Raw genomic sequence first — 16,267 nt, 5'->3', positions numbered from 1 at the left:
AGACTGTCCGGGAGCAGAGGGAGGGGGAGAGACTGTCCGGGAGCAGAGGGAGGGGGAGAGACTGTCTGGGAGCAGAGGGAGGGGGAGAGACTGTCTGGGAGCAGAGGGAGGGGGAGAGACTGTCTGGGAGCAGAGGGAGGGGGAGAGACTGTCTGGGAGCAGAGGGAGGGGGAGAGACTGTCTGGGAGCAGAGGGAGGGGGAGAGACTGTCTGGGAGCAGAGGGAGGGGGAGAGACTGTCTGGGAGCAGAGGGAGGGGGAGAGACTGTCTGGGAGCAGAGGGAGGGGGAGAGACTGTCTGGGAGCAGAGGGAGGGGGAGAGACTGTCTGGGAGCAGAGGGAGGGGGAGAGACTGTCTGGGAGCAGAGGGAGGGGGAGAGACTGTCTGGGAGCAGAGGGAGGGGGAGAGACTGTCTGGGAGCAGAGGGAGGGGGAGAGACTGTCTGGGAGCAGAGGGAGGGGGAGAGACTGTCTGGGAGTAGAGGGAGGGGGAGAGACTGTCTGGGAGCAGAGGGAGGGGGAGAGACTGTCTGGGAGCAGAGGGAGGGGAGAGACTGTCTGGGAGCAGGGGGAGAGACTGTCTGGGAGCAGGGGGAGAGACTGTCTGGGAGCAGAGGGAGGGGGAGAGGCTGTCCGGGAGCAGGGGGAGAGGCTGTCCGGGAGCAGGGGGAGAGGGAGGGGGAGACTGTCCGGGAGCAGAGGGAGAGGGAGGGGGAGACTGTCCGGGAGCCGAGGAAGAGGGAGGGGGAGGGGGAGGGGAGACTGTCCGGGAGCAGGGGGAGAGGGAGGGGGAGACTGTCCGGGAGCAGGGGGAGAGGGAGGGGGAGACTGTCCGGGAGCAGGGGGAGAGGGAGGGGGAGACTGTACGGGAGCAGGGGGAGAGGGAGGGGGAGACTGTCCGGGAGCAGAGGAAGGGGGAGTCTGTCCGGGAGCAGAGGGAGGGGGAGTCTGTCCAGGAGCAGAGGGAGGGGGAGGGGGAGTCTGTCCGGGAGCAGAGGGAGGGGGAGTCTGTCCGGGAGCAGAGGGAGGGGGAGTCTGTCCGGGAGCAGAGAGAGAGGGAGGGGGAGTCTGTCCGGGAGCAGAGGGAGGGGGAGTCTGTCCGGGAGCAGAGAGAGAGGGAGTGGGAGTCTGTCCGGGAGCAGAGGGAGGGGGAGTCTGTCCGGGAGCAGAGGGAGGGGGGGAGTCTGTCCGGGAGCAGAGGGAGGGGGGGAGTCTGTCCGGGAGCAGAGGGAGGGGGGGAGTCTGTCCGGGAGCAGAGGGAGGGGGGGAGTCTGTCCGGGAGCAGAGGGAGGGGGGGAGTCTGTCCGGGAGCAGAGGGAGGGGGGGAGTCTGTCCGGGAGCAGAGGGAGGGGGGGGAGTCTGTCCGGGAGCAGAGGGAGGGGGGGAGTCTGTCCGGGAGCAGAGGGAGGGGGGGAGTCTGTCCGGGAGCAGAGGGAGGGGGGGAGTCTGTCCGGGAGCAGAGGGAGGGGGGGAGTCTGTCCGGGAGCAGAGGGAGGGGGGGAGTCTGTCCGGGAGCAGAGGGGGGGGGGGGGGGGAAGTCTGTCCGGGAGAAGGGGGGGGGGGGGGGGGGGGGGGGGGAGTCTGTCCGGGAGCAGGGGGGGGGGAGGGGGAGTCTGTCCGGGAGCAGAGGGGGGGGGGGGGGGAGTCTGTCCGGGAGCAGGGGAGGGGGGGGGAGTCTGTCCGGGAGCAGGGGGGGGGGGGGGGGGGGAGTCTGTCCGGGAGCAGAGGGGGGGGGGGGGGGGGGGGGGGGGAGTCTGTCTGGGAGCAGGGGGGGGGGGGGGGGGGGGGGGGGGAGTCTGTCTGGGAGCAGGGGGGGGGGGGGAGTCTGTCCGGGAGCAGAGGGGGGGGGTGGGGGAGTCTGTCCGGGAGCAGAGAGAGAGGGAGGGGGAGTCTGTCCGGGAGCAGAGGGAGGGGGAGTCTGTCCGGGAGCAGAGGGAGGGGGAGTCTGTCCGGGAGCAGAGGGAGGGGGAGTCTGTCCGGGAGCAGGGGGGGGGGGGGGGGGGGGGGGAGTCTGTCCGGGAGCAGAGAGAGAGGGAGGGGGAGTCTGTCCGGGAGCAGAGGGAGGGGGAGTCTGTCCGGGAGCAGAGGGAGGGGGAGTCTGTCCGGGAGCAGAGGGAGGGGGAGTCTGTCCGGGAGCAGAGGGAGGGGGAGTCTGTCCGGGAGCAGAGGGAGGGGGAGTCTGTCCGGGAGCAGAGGGGGGGGGAGTCTGTCCGGGAGCAGAGGGAGAGGGAGGGGGAGTCTGTCCGGGAGCAGAGGGAGAGGGAGGGGGAGACTGTCCGGGAGCAGAGGGAGGGGGAGTCTGTCCGGGGGCAGAGGGAGGGGGAGTCTGTCCGGGAGCAGAGGGAGGGGGAGTCTGTCCGGGAGCAGAGGGAGGGGGAGTCTGTCCGGGGGCAGAGGGAGGGGGAGTCTGTCCGGGGGCAGAGGGAGAGGGAGTCTGTCCGGGAGCAGAGGGAGAGGGAGTCTGTCCGGGAGCAGAGGGAGGGGGAGTCTGTCCGGGAGCAGAGGGAGGGGGAGTCTGTCCGGGAGCAGAGGGAGGGGGAGTCTGTCCGGGAGCAGAGGGAGGGGGAGTCTGTCCGGGAGCAGAGAGATGAGGAGGGAGGTTCTGTAAAGTGTTGCTGCTGACCCCTGGGACTGAGCTGAGCCGGGGCATGTCAGGAAACCACAGGCTGGGTTTTCCCTCAGATTTTGCATCGCTGTCGCCAGTCACAAAATGGGCTCGAAATTAACGCGGGCAGGCGGTGGTCCGGGTCCGCAGGACGAGCGCCCCAGGTCGGCGTCGCTGCAGGAATTCCGCTCGGAGCCGCCTGCAGGCACAGGGCGGCGGGCGGAGCTGGCCCTCGCCTCCCTCATCCTCAAACCCGAGCGGCTGCTTCCTCACAAAGCGGCGCCCGCTCCGTACGTTCGCAGAGTCGGATGGATCCGGGAAATCCAGGCGCTGCTCCGGGAACAGATCCGAGCAGGCGGCCGGGCTGGTCAGACTGCTGCGGAAGGTGAGAGAGAGAGAGAGAGAACACACACACACAGATAGTGATGGTTAATCCCCTGGCACAGCATTAACTATTCCTCAAATTATATATCCCATCCAGACTTTTTAATAATTACACCTCTAATTGTTGTAACATAACATACTATATAATTATTCACTGTCATTAGTTAATTTGAACAAAAACATTATTTAGAAAAGGTTTGTGTTTCAGTGATGATCCAGGGATAGATATGTGACAGTCAGACTGAAGGCGCCCTGAAGAGGATGGAGATTATTTCTGGTCACATCCCAGGTATTCCAGCGAAAGGCGTTCCCTGTCTCCCACTCACCGTCTACAGGGCTTCCCGCCAACTCAGCTTTGTTGCTGGCCCATATTATCCCGGGTCTTGCATACAGATCTCTGTGTGAACTGCTATATCTTCCCTAATAATTTATTGAAATGACAGAAATGGGAAAACGGGAGAGAGTGTTTCTTTTATGCATACGCTCTAGTGCTGACAGCTAAATAATTCAGACTAATTACACCTCTGAAAGGTTGGATTACAGTAAATCTTTCTTCAAACCCAAACCATTGAATTTGAAACAAATAGTACGCTGCAGAAACTCAACCGGTCAGGCAGCAATTTAATCTCAAATTGTTTAATTAGACTTGATGCTTAACTTACAGACATGTATTATTTCATTTAGTTACTGAATTGGATTTTTTTGTCGAAAAGTAAATCTTAAATTATATTCCAAGTGTCATTGTAGACTTTTAAAACCAACTGTCATTATAAATCTTATTTAAGTATTCCTTCGATCCAGATTTTACTCTACATAGCTGGTTATTGTAAAAACAATCTAAATCTCACTGAAACATTTGAAACTCCACTGTAAATGTAACACATTTCACTGCTATCATCTAAATTTGATGCAAACATATTTCATAATAACGTGTTGTAGATCTTGTCATAAATATGTTGCTATTCAAAGCCTCACTCGCAGATTGTAACTCATTGAAATGTTGCAATTCTTATGCTGGGGAGCTGGTGGAGGCAGATAACAGCATCAATAGTCACAGGTGAGGTGCCGGAAGACTGGAGGCTGGCTAACGTGGTGCCACTGTTTAAGAAGGGTAGTAAAGACAATCCAGGGAACTATAGACCAGTGAGCCTGAAGTTGGTGGTGGGCAAGTTGTTGGAGGGAAGGACTGATTCGGGATAGTCAACATGTTTCCTGAAGAAGGGCTTATGCCCGAAACGTCGATTCGCCTGTTCCCTGGATGCTGCCTGACCTGCTGCGCTTTTCCAGCAACACATAGTCAACATGCGTCTCACAAACTTGTTTGAGTTTTTTGAAGAAGTAACAAAGAGGATTGATGAGGGCAGAGCGGTAGATATGATCTATATGGACTTCAGTAAGGCATTTGACAAGGTTCCCCATGGGAGACTGATTAGCAAGGTTAGATCTCATGGAATACAGGGAGAACTAGCCATTTGGATACAGAACTGGCTCAAAGGTAGAAGATAGAGGGTGGTAGTGGAGGGTTGTTTTTCAGACTGGAGTCCTGTGACCAGTGGAGTGCCACAAGGATCGGTACTGGGTCCTCTACTTTTTGTCATTTACATAAATGATTTGGATGCGAGCATAAGACGTACAGTTAGTAAGTTTGCAGATGACACCAAAATTGGAGATGTAGTGGACAGCGAAGAGGGTTACCTCAGATTACAACAGGATCTGGACCAGATGAGCCAATGGGCTGAGAAGTAGCAGATGGAGTTTAATTCAGGTAAATGCGAGGTGCTGCATTTTGGGAAAGCAAATCTTAGCAGGACTTGTACACTTAATGGTAAGGTCCTGGGGAGTGTTGCTGAACAAAGAGACCTTGGAGTACAGGTTCATAGCTCCTTGAAAGTGGAGTTGCAGGTAGATAGGATAGTGAAGAAGGCGTTTGGTATGCTTTCCTTTATTGGTCAGAGTATTGAGTACAGGAGTTGGGAGGTCATGTTGTGGCTGTACAGGACATTGGTTAGACCACTGTTGGAATATTGTGTGCAATTCTGGTCTCCTTCCTATTGGAAAGATGTTGTGATACTTGAAAGGGTTCAGAAAAGATTTACAAGGATGTTGCCAGGGTTGGAGGATTTGAGCTATCGGGAGAGGCTGAACAGGCTGGGGCTGTTTTCCCTGGAGCATCGGAGGCTGAGGGGTGACCTTATAGAGGTTTACAAAATTATGAGGGGCATGGATAGGGTAAATAGGCAAAGTCTTTTCCCTGGGGTCGGGGAGTCCAGAACTAGAGGGCATAGGTTTAGGGTGAGAGGGGAAAGATATAAAAGAGATGGAAGGGGCAACTTTTTCATGCAGAGGGTGGTACGTGTTTGGAATGAGCTGCCAGAGGAAGTGTTGGAGGCTGGTACAATTGCAACATTTAAGAGGCATTTGGATGGATATATGAATAGGAAGGGTTTGGAGGGATATGGGCCGGGTGCTGGCAGGTGGGACGAGATTGGGTTGGGATATCTGGTCGGCATGGACAGGTTGGACCGAAGGGTCTGTTTCCACGCTGTACATCTCTATGACTCTAAATAGGAGTTGGAGTAGGCATTTACCACTTTAAGGAGAAAGTGAGGGCTGAAGATGCTGGAGGTCAGAGTCGAGAGTGTGTTGCTGGAAAAGCATAGCAGGTCAGGCAGTATCTGAGGAGCAGGAGAATTGACGTTTCGGGCATAAGCCCTTCATCAGGAATAACCTCTCATTCTCCTCCTCCGTGGTGCTGCCCCATGTTTACCCCTCTGAACCTGCTCCTTTATTTGACAAAATCATGGCTGATCTACCTTAACACAACATGTCTTCAGCAACTAAAAGTTGATTAATTTCTGCCTTTAATATACTCAATGACATCCATGAATCTCTGGGACAGAGATGTTCAAGGGTCTACCACCCTGTCTACATGAAGAAATTTCTTCTGGTCTCAGTCCTAAATGGTTGATTCCTTATTCCAAATGTATGAGCCCATGTTCTCGATTCCCCGGCATCTATCTCCCCTGTCAGATCTGTCAGAAATTTATATCTTTCAACACTCATTCTTTAAACCCAAGAGAATTTGGAACAAGTCTTCTTACTTGCCCTCAGGACATTCCCCTCATCCCATATTTTCTCGGATGTAAGCATAGATTAAGCATTAGGTACTATGCATGAGGCAGAAGCATAGATTAGACATCCAGGACTATGGACTAAGACTGGAATAGGGGATTAGAACAGAATTAGGTGGTTGTCTTTCAGCAGTGCAGATACTGTGGCCAGAATCTTTTTCTGTGCTGTGATCTTTATGACTATGTTTTCATACTTCAGGCCTAAATATTGATTCATGTGGAACTTGCTGGTTACAGCTGCCAACCCTGAAATGTCCATTTAATTTGTGTACAGTTCTGGTTGCCCTGCAACAGAAGGATATTATTAAATTGGAGAGGATACAGAAAAGATTTACAAGAATGTTATCTGGACTGGAGGGTTTAAATTATGAGAAGAGGTTGGATAGGCGGGATTTCTTTCACTGGATGTGTCAGAGTTTGAGAGGTGACCTTACAGATGTTTATAAAATCATGAGGGGCTTAGATAAGGTGAATAACTCCCCTAGGGTAGGTGAGTTTAAAACTAGAGGACATTTTTTAAGGTGAGAGGGGAAAGATTTAAAAGGGACCTGAGGGGCAACGTTTTCACACAGAGGGTGGTTCATATGTGGAACGAACTGCCAGAGGAAGTGGTAGATGCAGATACAGTTATAACATTTAAAAGGCATTTGGATGGGTACATGAATAGGTAGAGTTTAGAGGAAAATGGGCCAAATGCAGACAAATGGGATTAACTAATTAATTAATTTAGTTTGGGAAACTTGATCAGTATGGACATGTTGGACTGAAGGGTCTGTTTTCATGCTGTATGACTCTGTGACTTCTCATCTGTGTTTTCTGTCCATTCACCAATTCTCAAACCAAGCTAAAATATTGCTCTCATTTCCATAATCACTTGTGTAGAATTTATCTGACTGCTTTTTGAAAATTCAAACACACTGCATCCACTAGTTCCCCCATAGCATTCCTTGTAGTTGCATATCCAAAAAATAATGCTTTTGTCGAACACATAGATTTGTGTTAATTCTGCTGAATTGGCATGATTTTCTAAGTGCTGTGTGATTGCTTGGCTAATAATAGTCTACTGTTTCACATATTACTGATACCAGGCAGACTGGCCTCACTAACTCTCTCCCTCTTCTCTTAAACAGTGGCAGTTATATTTGGTGTTTTCCAATTCCTGGGGCTATTCTAGAGTTTAAGGAGCTTGGGAAAGCTATCCCTATCTCTGCCACTGCTACTTTGAAATCTTTGGATGGAGGTCTTCGGGTCCAGGCAATTTATCTGCACTTAGTCCCATTAATTCCCTAGTCCTGTTTCTTGTACTAATTTCTTCAACTTCTCATTCTCAGTATTTCTGTTAAAAATCACACAACACCAGGTTATAGTCCAACAGGTTTAATTGGAAACACACTAGCTTTCGGAACACAGTATTTCTGCGTATTTCAGTATTTCTGAAATTTCTTTTATCACTTCTACAATGAAGACAGAAATAAGGTATTTATTTAAAATCTTTGTCAGTTCCTTACACAGAATTACAATTTCTCATTTCTCCATCTGTAATTGGATCACTTTGACTTCCTGTAAACTTCTCATGTTTACACACGTGCACACGCACGCGCTCCCACACGCACACACATTTACATGCTGCATTTATGTACTGCTGTAGTCTGCACTGATATTTTTTTTTCTCTATCAATGTCTTCTTACATTGTTGAACTGTAAAATGCCCTGAATCCTCAGACTCACTACACTTTCTGGCAACACTATGAACCTGTTCTTTGATCAAACACAATCACTTAATTCTCTTTTTAGCCACTGTTATAACACATTTTCCTGCCATTTTATAGGAAAATATATTTGTTACAAATTATGAATCAGTTTTCTTAAATGATAGCCATTGTAACCAATCTTCTGATATAAGGTAAAGTGGAGTGTACTGGGGAAACTCTGGTCTGTGCAGGGAGAAACAGAGATAATGTATAGTGTCAAATGACTTCTTCAGCATAGAAAAGAGTTTATAGAGTCATAAGGACTCATTGCCGACCAAGTTTCCAAAATTAAACAAACAAATCCATTTGCCTCCTTTTGGCCCATATCCCTCTAAACCTTTCCTGTATCTGTCCAAATATCTTTTAAAAGCTGAAATTGTGGCTGCATCTACCACTTCCTCTGGCAGTTTATTCTACACGCGATTCACCCAGTGTATGAAAGTATTGCCCCTCAGGTCCCTTTTAAATCTTTCTCCTCTGACTTCAGAATCATGCCCTCTAATTTTTAACTCCCCTACTCTAGGGAAAAGACCTTTGCCAATCATCTTATCTATGTCCTTCATGATGTTTCTGAAATTCTCATCCAAATCTTGCTGAGAGCTTCCAGCACTTTCTGTTCTTATTTCATCTCCTAATATAGTTTCCAAAACTATCTTAGCCCCTCAGTCCTCATATCTGTGTAGTTTGTGAGCTTTATTTAGATTTAAAAGATATGTAGGCATTAAATCCCTGGTTTCAGATTGAGCTAAATCATTTACAAACACAATGTTGAATTCCATCAAATTCTGATTACTCTCAGTATCCCTTTACTGTAATTTGTTTTGTATTGCTTAATATCAGTCCAAAATAATCTGTTCTCAAGCTAGATCATTGATATATTGATTAGAAAAAAAACATCTTTTATACTTTGCTTGAACACTTACAAGTTTGGATACAGATTAAAGACCCCAGTGATTACTGTATTAATCATAAATAAAAGCAGAAATTGCTGGAGAAATAGCAGCTCAGCCAGCATCTGTGGAGAGAAATTAGAGTTAACAGGGCTTGAAATGTTATGAAGAAGAGTCACTGGACTAAAAACATTAACTCTGTTTTTATCCCTACGCGGATGCTGCCAGACCAACTAAGTTTCTCCAGCAATTTGTACTTTTGTTTTAGATTTCCAGCATCTGCAGTTTGTGTTTTATTTTACTGTATTAACATTATTGCCTGTGGACTGAAAATGAACCTGCTCCTACAGGATGTATTTGAAATGAGTAATGTATACGTGCTTAAAAACATGTTAGATACGTACGAGGGAGAAAAGGAATAGACGGATATGTTGATGGGGTTAAAAAGAAATGACAGAATGCTTGTGGGTCTGCTAGATGAAAGGCATGTTTCTGTGCTATAAATAGTATATGACTGGGTAAAACTATGAAAAATATTCAGGTCTCACTAAAAACAATTCATGTTTAATCAAAAAATATTTGAAATCAAATGGCGATATTCTAAGTGTTATTGTTAAATTGCACACACAGACAGTTTTGTATTAGAACTAATTTGTTGTTAAAAATACATACAATATATAACACATTTACTGAAAGTTATTATCAAATGCAACAGTTCTTAGCCACTAACAGTAGGTTGGTTTTGGTTACCTTGCCATGTAATCTGACTATAAATACAGTGCAGAAGCAATGTCTTCGTGTGGGAAATTATAGGATGTCAAGAATCAGGCAGTTGCTGATGCTGTGTTTAAGAAAACACACAGAAGCTTTTATGACCTTGGCAATTGCTGAAGCTCACTAGAACCAATTTAATACATTTTGAAATGTAGTCGCTGTTGGAATGAGGGAAAAGCAGCAGCCAAATGTGTGCATGGCAAAATCCCACAGAGCAGCAACAAGATAATTTACCAACTGACCTGTTTCACTAGCATCCCATTTAGGTGATGCAGCACAAGGATCAGTGCTAGGTCTACTGTTTTTTGTCATTATTGTAAATGATTTGCATGTGAATACAGGAGTCAAGGTTAGTAAGTTTGCATTTGACACCAAAACTGTTGGTGAAGAAGGTTACCTCAGAGTACAATGGGACCTTGATCAGATGGGTCAATGGGTCCAAGGTATGACAGATAGAGTTTCATTTAGATAAATGTGACATGTTGCATTTTGGTAAGGCAAACCAGGACTGGACTTATACACTTAATGGGTCCTGAGGAGCGTTGCTGAACAAAGAGATGTTGGGGTGCAGGTTCATATTTTCTTGAAAGTGGAGTCGCAAGTAGGCAGAGTGGTGAAGATGATATTTGGTACACTTGCCTTCATTGGTCAGAACATTGAGTATAGAAGTTGGGATATCATGTTGCAGCTGTACAGAACATTGGTGAGGCCACTTTTAGAATATTGCATACAGTTCTGGTCTCCCCGCTAGAGGAAAGACGTTGTTAAACTTGAGAAGATACAGAGTAGATTCACAAGAATGTTACCTGGACTGGACGGTTTGAGTTATAGGGAGAGGCTGCTTGGACTGTGGCTTTTTTCCATGATGTAAAGAAGTCTAAGGTTTATCGAGGTTTATAAAATCCTGAGGGCCATGGATAGGGTAAATAGCCAACATCTTTTTCCCAGGGTATGGGAGTTCAATACTAGAGGGCACAGGTTTAAGGTAAGACAGGAAAGATTTAAAAGGGACCTAAGGAGTAACTTTCTCATGTAGAGAGTGGTGTGTATATGGATGAGCTGCCAGAGAAGTGTTGGAGACCAGTACAATTATATCATTTAAAATGTATCTGGATGGTTACATGAATAGGAAAGGTTTAGAAGGATATGGTCTAAATGCAGGCAAACGGGATGAGGTCAAATTGAGATGTCTGGTCGGCATGGATGAGTTGGGCCGAGGGTCTGTTTCCACGCTGTACAACTCTATAACTCCAGTATGTTGTCAGTCGAGCATTCCACTGGTACTGTTGTGACAGTGTCAGCCTGAATCAAGTCTGATACTGCTGGTTGCATTCAGAGAGAACTGAATGCAGTAAAAATAGCAATTTATTGTAACCTGTATTTTTACTAAAAAAAAAGTTGTTTTATAAGTTGCCATACCATGCCACCTGTATTAATGACAGAAAGCATAGCTAAGGATAAAAAAAGAAAAAACATTAAGACAGAGTTCATCTTAAATCAATTTCATTTCAGGGAAAGTCAATTAAGACAACGAACACTGGAATATCTGGAAGCCACTGCCAAAGAAGACCTCCACACCGACAAGACGGTCTGAGTTACAGGGAGAGGTTGTCAAGCTAGGACTTTTCTTTAGTGCATAGTAGATTGAGGGGGGATCTTATAGAAGTGTATAAGATCATGACAGGCATGGATAGGGTGAATGCACTCAGTCTTTTTCCCAGGGTTGGGGAATCAAGAACAATGGCATCAGTTTAAGGTTAGAAGGGAAAGAATAAAAGGGAATCTGAGGGCAACTTTTTAACACAGAGGGTGTACACATATGGAATGAGCTGCCAGCAGAGCTGATTGAGGCGGATACATTACCGACGTTTAAAAGGAGTTTGGACAAATACATGGATAGGTAAGTTTAGAAGGATATGGGCTAAGTACAGGGAAATGGGATTAGCGTGAATGGACGTTTTGGTCGCCCTGGACCAGTTTGGGCCAAGGGGCTTGGTTCCATGCTGTAGTACTCTATGATTCTAAGACCTTCACACCAGGACAAGACCGCCAAACCTGGAGACCACAATGCCAAGCCAAGACTGCCCGTCTGGGACAACGCCACTACAATGGGAGACTGCTGCTCCAGGCTGAAATACAAGACCTAGAACGAGACCTCAATTTGGCCTCAGGGCATCTAAAATCACTTAGCTGAGGCAATTCCTGGTCTTTATCCTTATTTACAGACCGTTATGAGACCAGGGTGAACTCTGATGCTTTGGCAATCATATTTTCTGAGCCCACATCAGAACCCAAAACCTCTTGTAACTTTTGGGTCAATTATTAACGTTAAATTTGTCTTTTCCAGAAAGATTTTCCAGATTTGTTTCCCTTTCAAAAGGATTATTAACTCATTTCTATGAATAGTGTGTTTAAAACAACATTTCTAAGTAATTGTGTGACCTTTAGCTAAATAGCTTGCAAGTTGCCTGGGGAGATAATTGAGGTTTACAACCCAGAAAGGCACAGACACAGATTAATTCTGACAGAGGCCAGCTCAGAGCAAGTTAGTTCAGATGTTGTGAGAATTGAAAGGGTTCAGAAAAGATTTACAAGGATGTTGCCAGGGTTGGAGGATCTGAGCTATAGGGAGAGGCTAAACAGGCTGGGGCTGTTTTCCCTGGAGTGTAGGAGGCTGAGGGGTGACCTTATAGAGGTTTACAAAATTATGAGGGGCATGGATAGGATAAATAGACAAAGTCTTTTCCCTGGGGTCAGGGAGTCCAGAACTGGAGGGCATAGGTTTAAAGTTCGTGGGAAAAGATATAAAAGAGACGGAAGGGGCAACTTTTTCACGCAGAGGGTAGTATGTGTATGGAATGAGCTGGTGCTCTCTTGCGACCTTGAAACCTTGTTTCTGACCTCACTACACTCAACCTCCTGTATAATCGAACTACAATTTAGGTTCATAGAACATAGAACATAGAAGAATACAGCGCAGTACAGGCCCTTTGGCCCTCGATGTTGCGCCGATCCAAGCCCACCTAACCTATACTAACCCACTATCCTCCATATACCTATCCAATGCCCGCTTAAATGCCCATAAAGAGGGAGAGTCCACCACTGCTACTGGCAGGGCACTCCATGAACTTAAGACTCGCTGAGTGAAGAACCTACCCCTAACTTCAGTCCTATATCTACCACCCCTTAATTTAAAGCTATGCCCCCTTGTAATACCCGACTCAATACGCGGGAAAAGGTTCATACTGTCAACCCTATCTAACCCCCTAATCATCTTGTACACCTCAATCAAGTCACCCCTAAACCTTCTTTTCTCTAATGAAAACAGCCCCAAGTGCCTCAGTCTTTCCTCATACGATCTTCCTTCCATACCAGGCAACATCCTGGTAAACCTCCTCTGCACCCGTTCCAGTGCCTCCACATCCTTCCTATAGTATGGCGACCAAAACTGCACACAATATTCCAGATGCGGCCGCACCAGAGTCTTATACAACTGCATCATGACCTCAGGACTCCGGAACTCAATTCCTCTACCAATAAAAGCCAGTACGCCATATGCCTTCCTCACCGCACTATTTACCTGGGTGGCAACTTTCAAAGATTTGTGTACATGGACACCAAGATCCCTCTGCTCATCCACACTACCAAGTATCTGACCATTAGCCCAGTACCCCATCTTTTTGTTATTCTTCCCAAAGTGAATCACCTCACACTTAGCTACATTGAATTCCATTTGCCACCTTTCTGCCCAGCTCAGCAGCTTCTCTATATCCTGCTGTAACCTGCCACATCCTTCCTCACATCCATCCTTCCTCAATCTCCTTTGCTGAATTAGTTTAAACCCTCCTGCAGAGGAAGTGGTGGAGGCTGGTACAATTGCAACATTTTAAAGACATTTGGATGGGTCTATGAATAGGAAGGGTTTGGAGGGATATGGGCTGGGTACTGGCAGGTGGGACTAGATTGGATTGGGATATCTGGTCGGCAAGGACGGGTTGGACCGAAGGGTCTGTTTCCATGCTGTACATCTCTATGAGGTCCTTAGTGGCAGAGGTGCTGATATTAGATGTTGAAGAGTCAGGAATGGGTGTTATGTGTTCTGAGTTGCAAAGATCAAAAATCCAGAAAAAGAGGCTGTTGAGTCAGGAGGAGAAACACGCAAAAAGGCTGTTGAAGACATCAGTTTACGGAAGTCGTATTTTATTAGTAAGTGAGTTGAGTTAGTAGTTCATTTAAGGCTCTTAGGAAGAGATGTTAACTCAGAATAACAGTCAGAAACCAATTATAATTGTGCCTTCACTGTGGAAATTGCGGTTATCCTTCACTAAAGTTTGGTTGACTATGAGGGTGCTGTTGGAGTAAAGGGACTGAATCTATATTTCAGAAATCTGCAATGAGACTGGTTTGAAATAATTCCAGCATAGAACATTACAGCACAGTACAGGTCCTTCGGCCCTCAATGTCACGCCGACCTATGAAACCAATCTTTGAAAGTTGCCACCCAGGTAAATAGTGCGGTGAAGAAGGCATATGGCGTACTGGCTTTTATTGGTAGAGGAATTGAGTTCCGGAGTCCTGAGATCATGTTGCAATTGTATAAGACTCTGGTGCGGCCGTACCTGGAGTATTGTGTGCAGTTTTGGTTGCCATACTATAGGAAGGATGTGGAGGCACTGGAACGGGTGCAGAGGAGGTTTACCAGGATGTTGCCTGGTATGGTAGGAAGATCATATGAGGAAAGGCTGAGGCACTTGGGGTTGTTTTCATTGGAGAAAAGAAGGTTTAGGGGTGACTTGATAGATGTGTACAAGATGATTAGGGGTTTAGATAGGGTTGACCGTGAGAACCTTTTTCCACGTATGGAGTCAGCTATTACGAGGGGGCATAGCTTTAAATTAAGGGGTGGTAGGTATAGGACAGATGTTAGGGGTAGATTCTTTACTCAGCGAGTCGTGAGTTCATGGAATGCCCTGCCAGTAGCAGTGGTGGACTCTCCCTCTTTATGGGCATTTAAGCGGGCATTGGATAGGCATATGGAGGATAGTGGGCTAGTGTAGTTTAGGTGGGCTTGGATCGGCGCAACATCGAGGGCCAAAGGGCCTGTACTGCTCTGTATTCTTCTATGTTCTATGAAGCCCATCTACCCTACACTATTGCATTTTCATTCATATATCTATCCAATGACCATTTAAATGCTCTCAATGATTTTGGACTCCTGGATAATTGGGGCTCTTTCTGAGGTCGGTGGGACCTCTACAAAGAGAATGGCCTATACCTGAACCAGAAGAGTACCAATATCCTGCGGGGGGGAAACTTGCTTATGCTCTACAGGAGGGTTTAAACTAATTCAGCAAAGGAGATTGGAACCTAAATTGTAGTTCGATTATGCAGGAGGTGGAGTGTAGTGAGGTCAGAAACAAGGTTTCAAGGTCGCAAGAGGGCACCAGCAAACAAGAAATTGGTTTGAAGTGTGTCTACTTCAATGCCAGGAGCATCCGGAATAAGGCGGCTGAACCTGCAGCATGGGTTGGTACCTGGATTTCAATGTTGTGGCCATTTCGGAGACTTGAGTAGAACAGGGAAGGAATGATTGTTGCCAGTTCTGGAATTTAAATGTTTCAGTGAGAACAGGGAATATGGTAAAAGAGGGAGAGGTGTAGCATTGTTAATCAAGAACAGTATTACGGTGGCAGAAAGGACATTTTGAGGACTCATCTACTGAGGTTAGAAACAGGAAAGGAGAGGTCACCCTCTTGGCAGTTTTCTATTGGCCTCTGAGTAGTTCCAGAGGTGTAGAGAATAGGATAACAAAGATGATTCTGGATAGGAGTGAGAGTGACAGGATAGTTGTGTGGGGGACTTTAACTTTCCAAATATTGACTGGGAATACTATAGTTCAAGTGCTTTACATGGGTCAGTTTTTGTCCAATGTGTGCAGGAGGGTTTCCTGACACAGTATGTGGACAGGCAAACAAGGGGCGAGGCCACATTACATTTGGTACTGGGGAATGAACCTGGCCAGGTGTTAGATTTGGAGGTAGGACCTTGTTTCTGACCTCACTACACTTTGGTGATAGTGTCCATGATTTGGTTATATTTACTGTAGTGATGGAAAAGGGATAGGTATATACCACAGGGGAAGAGTTATAGCTGGGGGGAAAGACAATTACGATATGATTAGACAAGATTTCGGATGCATAGGATGGGGAAGGAAACTTCAGGGGATGGGCACAATTGAAATGTGGAGATTACTCAAGGAACAGCTACTGCAGGTCCTTGATAAGTATGTCCCTGTCAGGCAGGGAGGAAGTTGTTGAGCACAGGAGTCGTGGTTTACTAAGGAAGTTGAATCTCTTGTCAAGAAGAATCTAATCTAATCTAATCTAATCTAATCTAATCTAATCTAATCTAATCTAAAGTAAAATTAGGGCAAATCAAGGATAGTAGTGAGAAGTTGTGTGTGGAGTCAGAGGAGAAGGGAAGCGCTAAATGAATATTTTTCATCAGTATTCACACTTTTTCACACGAGAAAAAGATAATGTTGTCGAGGAGAATACAGAGATACACACTACTAGACTAGATGAGATTGAGGTTCACAAGGAGGAGGTGTTAGCAATTCTGTGAAGTGTGAAAATAGATAAGTCCCCTGGGCTGGGTGGGATTTATCCAAGGATTCTCTAGGAAGCCAGAGAGGAGATGGCTGAGCCTTTGGGTTTGATCTTCCAGTATAGTT

At 46.8% G+C, this 16,267-nt stretch overlaps 1 protein-coding gene across 1 annotated transcript in view; it reads left to right on the top strand.

The window, feature by feature from the left end:
• Positions 1 to 2,607: 2,607 nt before the first annotated feature.
• The window catches only part of LOC122562891 (leucine-rich repeat-containing protein 75B-like), a 57,239-nt gene continuing 43,579 nt past the window's right edge, over positions 2,608 to 16,267 (top strand). The window contains exon 1 of the mRNA XM_088000275.1: positions 2,608 to 2,989. The gene's annotated coding sequence lies outside the window, so the exon portion shown is untranslated. The remainder of the gene's footprint in view (positions 2,990 to 16,267) is intronic.

The sequence above is a fragment of the Chiloscyllium plagiosum genome, unplaced genomic scaffold (assembly GCF_037043375.1).
Source record: "Chiloscyllium plagiosum isolate Xiang-an unplaced genomic scaffold, Cpla_swu_hap1 HiC_scaffold_24, whole genome shotgun sequence".
Lineage (NCBI taxonomy): Eukaryota > Metazoa > Chordata > Chondrichthyes > Orectolobiformes > Hemiscylliidae > Chiloscyllium > Chiloscyllium plagiosum.
This window is presented reverse-complemented; position numbering and strand designations above follow the sequence as displayed.